The sequence below is a fragment of the Cucumis melo genome, chromosome 6, assembly GCF_025177605.1.
Source record: "Cucumis melo cultivar AY chromosome 6, USDA_Cmelo_AY_1.0, whole genome shotgun sequence".
NCBI lineage: Eukaryota > Viridiplantae > Streptophyta > Magnoliopsida > Cucurbitales > Cucurbitaceae > Cucumis > Cucumis melo.
Window position 1 is genome coordinate 3002146 of NC_066862.1, and position 8145 is coordinate 3010290.

The window sequence follows — 8145 nt, forward strand, 5'->3', positions numbered from 1 at the left end:
TATCGTTGAGTTAAGAAGTCTTTTCTGGATGTACTTTTAATTCAAAACTTTAAAGAGAAAGGGATGGATGGATGCATGGGTGATATGAAGGTAAATTTGGCTTATATCTATTTGTATTTGTTCTAAAAGTTTCCTTTTGTTGATGGAGATACATGGAGGTCTTCTTCATGAGACACCTGTGATGGTTAGTATAGCTTCAATATCAATGTCTCTTTTATTATCATTCAAGTAAAAATGGTCCTTAGAACAAGTTCATGAAGATTCAATAATTCTCTACAACCATCAACTTCCAAACCTTAATGTTCAATTCTAATACACAACTTCTTCTACTTGCCTATGTTATGAGTCTTTTGTTCATACCTATTATTCCCATCAAGTTCTTTTTTCTAATTATTCCTTTTCATTCAAAGTGTTGATTACTAGTCTTTATTTAATTTGATATTTGTAATTAGCTTAAATCACACAGCGATCTATATCAACGATGTTGAGAATATTATTATTTATTTTGATTATTTTCATGGCCACTCTTTTAGAAGTTGCAATATTACTACTAATCTTTCATAGACATTTCAAAATTTATCTTGGAGCAAAAATTTGTTAGTTATAAATGAAAATTACAATCTAAAATCGGTCGTGACCTATAAAAGTGTAGCGGTGGTTAGGTCCCAACCTTTATTATAACTCACCAATCATATCAATATTTCACGTCTCAATTTTTTACCAACACTTCAAGGTGTCTACTTCAATGTTGTTTTAAAACGTTTATGAGAAGTTAAAGTTCATATTTTATATATATTATATAAAGTAGCCTTTTTTATATAGAGAAATGGAAAAAGATAAAAAGTTGTATTAGGTTTTTTAGTATAATGATAGCAATATAGATGAGAGATTGAACGTTCGATTTTATAATGAATAGACGAAGATAACAACAGAATTAATCAAGCTCGTTTTGGTTATTTGGTGAATTTGAAATTGTTTCCATTTTAAGAAATTAGGTGAGAAAGATTAAAAATATGGAGTTGTATGGAAGACAGATAGATGGATTAAGAGAAAGGATAAGAATGAAATATATGCTTTCGTGGCTAATTAGTGGCCTAATATTATGTGTTAAAGAGACTCTTAGGAACCAACTTGACATTAAGAATTAATTGTGTGTAAATCAAAATCATGATAACAATTATTTCAAAATTAATGAAAATCGAGGCAAAATATTAAATTAATTATTGTTTTTCACATTGGTTTACTCATTAAAAACCTATTGGAATTTGAAGCCACCATTCATACACTTTGTTCTCTGTTGCATTGGAATAATTGCTTCTTAGTTTTTATTTACTATTCATTTTTAAAAGAAAAAAATTTAGAAGTAAAAAATGTATCCAAAACAATTCAAATGGTTATCAAACGATCAAAATTTAAAAGATCTATAGTATTAATTCGTGTTGAATATAATAAAAAAGATAGTAATTTACAATAATGGATTGAAAATCTTACATCGAAAGAATGGAGATATTTCACGATCACAACACTTTTATAAGATATATTAATTACATCTCTTATTGTCAATTAATTTAAGAAGAATTTATGTACGTGTATAGTTAAATATACTATAGTTTTATTTAATATAAAGTGAAAATGGATGCATGAAAAAGTACTACCAACCATATTTAACTTTTTAGAAAAGTTATGGGTTTAGAATAGAATATTCCAAAAGCCATTCCTCAAAGAATTTTTGTTAAAAGGGGAATCATAGCTAAAAAGTCAAAATTGTATTCTGATTTTACCTTCTTCTTGGATGAATACATATATATATATATATAAATTTGAAAAGTAAAGGATCATAACAACTATATCCCACCTTTGAACAGTTCATCTTGAAAAGTTCAAGAAATGGAAGAATTAGAAGAAGAAGAAGAAGAAGAAAAAGGTGATGGAAATGGGGAAAGAAAGGTATGTTTATTATTATTATTAAATATTAAAGGTGAAAAAAGAGGAAATGCACGTGCAATAATATTATTGGAAACTTGGGAAATTCAATATTACATATTAATATATATATATATATATATATATATATATGTATGTATTAGTTAATTAATATTTGGGTCCAGCTCTACCTCTTAATTTTGTTTATTCTTTTTTTGATTCATAACCCTAATTTGCTTGCTTTAAGGGATGTGAAGAAGAAGTAAAGTATATATGACGATCATTGTTTCATCATCCCAAAATTTGCATCAATTTATGTAGTTTGATAATTAAAACTTGTAAACCACAAATTAAACTCTCATGTAATTAGTATTTCTTATTATTACGGAAGAGTTTCATTTCATTTCATGAAAGTAGAATTTAGAAATTTTCATATTATTTATCTAACGAAAAGGTTTGAAATTTAGTTCAAAAAGTTTGATATTATAATGTTGAAAATTCTACATAAATATTAGGCAAAATAACACAAGAAAATTATCAAGGGAACTAGTTTTATTTCGTGATTAACATGCCTAAAGGGTACAATAAATATTGGATAAAACGAAAATAATATTATTCTCTCTTTCTTTCTTTCTTTCTAAATATCTTCGTTAAGAATCGTAAATATTGATGGAAGAATAGGAGAGATACACATTTTATTTTTATTCTTCAACATTGATACTACTTTATTTATTGTGTTCTTGAAGTTACGATAATTCTCTTTTGATATATTCAAAACTTCGATTTTATAAATAAAAAAAAAAAAAAAAAGAAAAAGAAAAAGAAAGAGAGTAGTAGCAGTGAATCATACAATTGATCTTTTTATTTTAATATATGTAAGACATTTTAGCTAAGATTGAAATGCAGTAATATTGTGAAGTAATTATGTAGAGCTATCTCTCTCATTTTCTTGAGATTTGAAAACACAAATTACACCATTAATATATATATATATATATATATATATATATATATATATATATATATATATATATAATACATCCTTTGGTAATTTTGAGAGATTTGAGAATATAGATTATCATTATGGTAATAATAAAGTAATTAACCCAACAAATATTCTTTATATGATATGATATGATACCACGTATCATCCTTACTTTCTTCTCATTCTTATGTGTGTGTGTGTGTTTTGTGTATATCTATGTATCCAAATTAAGAAAATCTCACTATTTTATTTGTATTATAAACCCAATAAACATTCATATGCTCTGCTCCTAAGAGGGTGTGCCAAAACAAGATTAGATCCATTCTCAAACAATTTAATTTCATATATATATATATCCATTAATTATTTCTTTTTATACATAATTCATAAATTGAGAGGTGATTTCATTTTGAAATACATGAACTCATCTATTAATCCTTCCCTATACCTGACTATAATTCTGATCTCCTAAGATTGTATAAGAATGGAATATGATTTTGGATAGTGCCTTCACTTTGTAAATATATTATAATCTTAGTTTGAATAATATACAATTTATCTTTGAGTTTAATATGCAAATTTTTAATCAGTTCAAACAACAAAGTGGGTTGGTGGTTTTCAACACATATATATATATATATATATATATATATATATATAGCTTCTAATCTTTAAGGAAAGGTTAGTGTGCCCTTTAATAAATTTAATTAGTTAGCCTCAAATCAAATCAATAGTTTATATCTTACTTCTCAAATATAAAAAAAATAAACAAGAATTATTATAAATGTTAAATTGTTGAAAAGAAAATTAAATTATATCCATATAAATACTTTAAAATTTGAGATATTATGAGGAATAGAAAAAAAAAATGAAACTGTTTTTATATATTAAAAAAAGAAGAAAAAAAAACTCATTAATATATGAAATCAAAGTAACACAATTTAATATATGATGTTAAAAGAGTTAATAATTTTGTTTAATTGATTAACTTGTGCTTAAAGTTTTGTGTTTTGTATAAATGGAATCTCTCAAATTGCAATTAGTCTAATACACAAAATTAAACTTAGAAAAGCATTATCATGTGCAACCCTCTCTTACATATTTAATTAACACCCATAATTCTAACTTTTCTCATTATTTTTCCCCCTAATTTTAGTTTTAAAATGTTGAAATTAAAAGGTTAAGATTGCCTTTAAGGAAAAGCAATGGCAATTGATATTTGTACATAAAATTTTGTTTCTTTTTTTTTTCTTTTCTTTTTTCAAGTGTTGGGACTCCAAAATGAAGGAGAAATTTTATCATGTTAGGTAGTTTAAAAGATTATTAATTAAGTATTAATTACATTATTATTTTAATGAGATTCAATAATATAATCATTGGAAAGATATAGCATTGATTTGTATGATTAAAAACAAACTCCTAAGCTTGATTTTCAAATCAATACTTAAAAGATAAAACTTTAAGATTTTATATTTTTTACTCAAAAAAGTGAGGGGATTAAGAAAGTTTATTAATTTCTCGCCCCTCTTAGCTTTCGTATATAATTTATATATCGATTAGGCTTTTTTTTATATCTATGGGTGCTCAAGTCCATATGACCTTACAATATTCTAGTGCTAAAGAAAATTGTACGATATTAGATCCTAAAGAGGTGGTCACACCTTGAATTAAATCCCTGACCTTTTAGCCATATTTGGTCGTACCCACGAACGTTATATATACATAAAGAGATGAGAGTAAGTTCGAATCGAGCTCTCGTAGAAAAATTCAAAATCATTTAACCTTTATGAAATTGAGGTTATTATGTATAAATCAAATGGATGGTTATTATTATGTATAAATCAAATGGATGGTTATTTTTAAACTTTAATAATTAGATAATATAATGAGAAAGAGCAATGGTTTCTTCAAGAAATCTATGATGTTAAGATCTTCCAATGAAAATCTTTGAGAAATCTCCTTCATATTAACTTGTAAATATTTAATCTTTCTATTTAGAGATCAAATTAATTAAGGAATGTTTGATATGCAATAATCTTCACACTTCAATTAGTTTGGAATATTATTGTTTGTTAGGGTTCTCTTCATATATATTAGCATATGAAGGGTCACATGGAAACATGCATTGGGAAAAGTTAACAATATAATCCCACCACCCAATAACCTTTCAAAATATTTGGAATTTCATGCCTAATTAAGATCATCATGTTATTCAATTCATTAATTAGACCTTCCCATAATTAAATTTAACATTTTATTATTATTATTATTATTTTTATTATTATTATTATTATTATTATTATTATTATTATTATTATTATTATTATTATTTAGGGTTTTCCCATCAATATATATTTTCCCTTTGACTTCATAATTAATCCCTCTTTGAATTCCCTATATAATATATATATATATATATATATATATATATATATATATATAAAGAACCAACAATTTTCCATTTTTTTAAAAATTGATTGTACTATTCCCAAATATTAATAAATATAAATTGTTATAATGAAACAAATAAATTTTTTCTATAGTATAAAGTTTAAAAGGATTCAATGAATAGTAACATATCGAATTTCGAGATGAATATATATAGATGGATTAGAGTAAACATCAAAATAAATAATATAATAACACAAACGTTTTAAATCAAAGATCAAAAGAGAGAAAATGGGGTAAGTACATGACTTCAATAAAGAGTTTTTTTTTTTTTTTTTTTTTTTTGAATTATTATTATTATTATTATTATTATTATTATTATTATTATTATTATTATTATTATTATTATTATTATTATTATTATTATTATTATTTAGATGTTAAAGAGTCAAAAGAAGAACTCAACAAATAGGAAGGCACCATAAGAGCTTTTCCATGTGAATTGATATTTGATTAAACTTGTAATGATTGACATCATGTTTATGTTTATAGTGGGTGTGCCCAAACAAACAATCATTTGCCTTTTTATATCTTTTAACACAAATTCAAAAACATGAGGTCTCAATCATTATAATTATAATTATATACATATACATATACATATACATATATTTGATTCTCTATAGTTTTCAATTTTGATTAAAATTGATATGACATTCACTAATTTGTATCTTTTCTCTCTCTCTTCCAATCATTAATTGTTGTTCAATAAAAATAGTTTAGTTTGAATTAATAAGCTTCATATTCTAAAAAAAAAAGAAGAAGAAGAAGAAGAAGAAGAAGAAGAAGAAGAAGAAGAAGAAGAAGAAGAAAGGGAAGAAAGACATATGAATAAGGCCAAGGGAAAGTAAGAAACTAACTTGGAATGATTAATTTGTTGGGTTTTGAAAATATAAAAATTAAATTTATATATAATTTTTAAAACTCTATTATTGAAGCATTATATTAAATTTAAATGAATTAGAAAAAAAATTGCAAATTTGGATGATTAGATTCGGTTGATGAGAGCTTGAATTTGATTCAATGAAGCCTACAAATCTTTCTTCTTCCACTAACTCCTTTATTTCTTTTTAACTCCTATCATATATATATATATATATATATATATATATATTAAATGAAACATACATAATAAAATTATTGTGAATAAATGATCATTTATTCTAAAAAAAATTGAAGTGAATTTGTTATAGTACATAATTTCTCCTCGGCCCATGTTTAAGAGCAAGTTCGAGGATTTTGTTTCAATTGTTTAAACTAAGGTTAGAAGATTTTTCGAGTAACGATAGTGATAGCACTTTTATTAATAATTAGATATAGAACATCTAAAAAACAGTTTAACATAAATTTCTATTACTAATATAGTATCTCACTAATACACTTGTATTTAAATTTGATCATATTTGTATATTGTAATATTGTTATATTTACGATCGTTATTTGTATAAATACACAAATAATAAAAAGTTGAAAAACAAGGTGATAATTGTGACATTTTAATATAAATGTTGAATGGGGATTCTTTAGCATTTGATGTCAGAGATATATTCTCTTTGATATTGACTACAAATATGAAACTCCATATCATTATAAAAATGAATTGTTATATATATTTTTTTTTATAACTACCTCCTGTATATTTGATTTTATTGAATTATGAATCCACTAGAATTTATTCCTCTCAAATTTGAATCGAAATGATTGTACTACTAATTTTATTTTTTAAAGAAAGTTTTTGAAATAATAAATACATAATAAATGAGAGTCTAAGATTCGAAGTTATGTTATGCTATATATGATCACTTAACCTCAATCACATTGATTTAATACTTGTATTTCTTTTTTTCTTTTTTATTTTTATGTTTAAAGAAAAGGTGCAATATAAGATTGGATAATAAGCCAAAAACAAAATCTTAGAAATCTACATGAGTTAATAATTAATAAAGAAGAAAATGAGTGAAATGCAAATAAGAAAAGAAAAAAAATATTGAGTTGGTCTGTGGGTTTTCAATTCTTCTTTGACCTTTGAGATTCCTTTGAGGATCAGATCCAATAAGTTTCACACCCACACACCAATAAATCAAATAAGACATTGATCAATGAATATTGAATAAAAACAAATGCAACTACCACCATAACTGTAATAACTGAAATGTTTTTTGTGAATATAAAACTAAGAGTCAAAATGTTCCCTTCATGAAAGAGAGAGAGAGAGAGAGAGAGAGAGAGAGAGAGAGAGAGAGAGAGAGAGAGAGAGAGAGAGAGAGTCAAATACGAAACATGGGAGTTCCATGTGATCTCACATGAAGAATGGAGCAAAAGTTGGCTAAGGTTAGTGGTAATGAAGAAGAAGCAGTCAACAAAGAAGCCCTTTAAATCCCAAATTTCTGAAACTCGAACAAAAACTAGTCTTGCATGTGCTTTACCCATTTATTTTTAATTAAAAGGAAGGCTGCTTTTGTTTGAGGAGTTCATAAAATTTCTAATACTTGATCAAAAATGAAGAAAAAAACTTTTGGGGAAAAGTTCATTGGCATTCTAAGACCCTGATAGTGCAACCATTTTGGAACCACAAAGCTACAGCACATTGTAAGATGCAATGAAATAAATCATAAAACTGTTGTTGATATAACAAATTAGATGCACATGCTTGTGTTTTATATTTAAAAACCATGTAAGAATGCTAATTCAATGCACTTAGAAAGACAGAATTCCAAATCTCAAAGCTCCCTAATCTTAAGCAAAATTAACTGTATGAAAGGGATGTACGTACCAAGAATTGAGAGTTA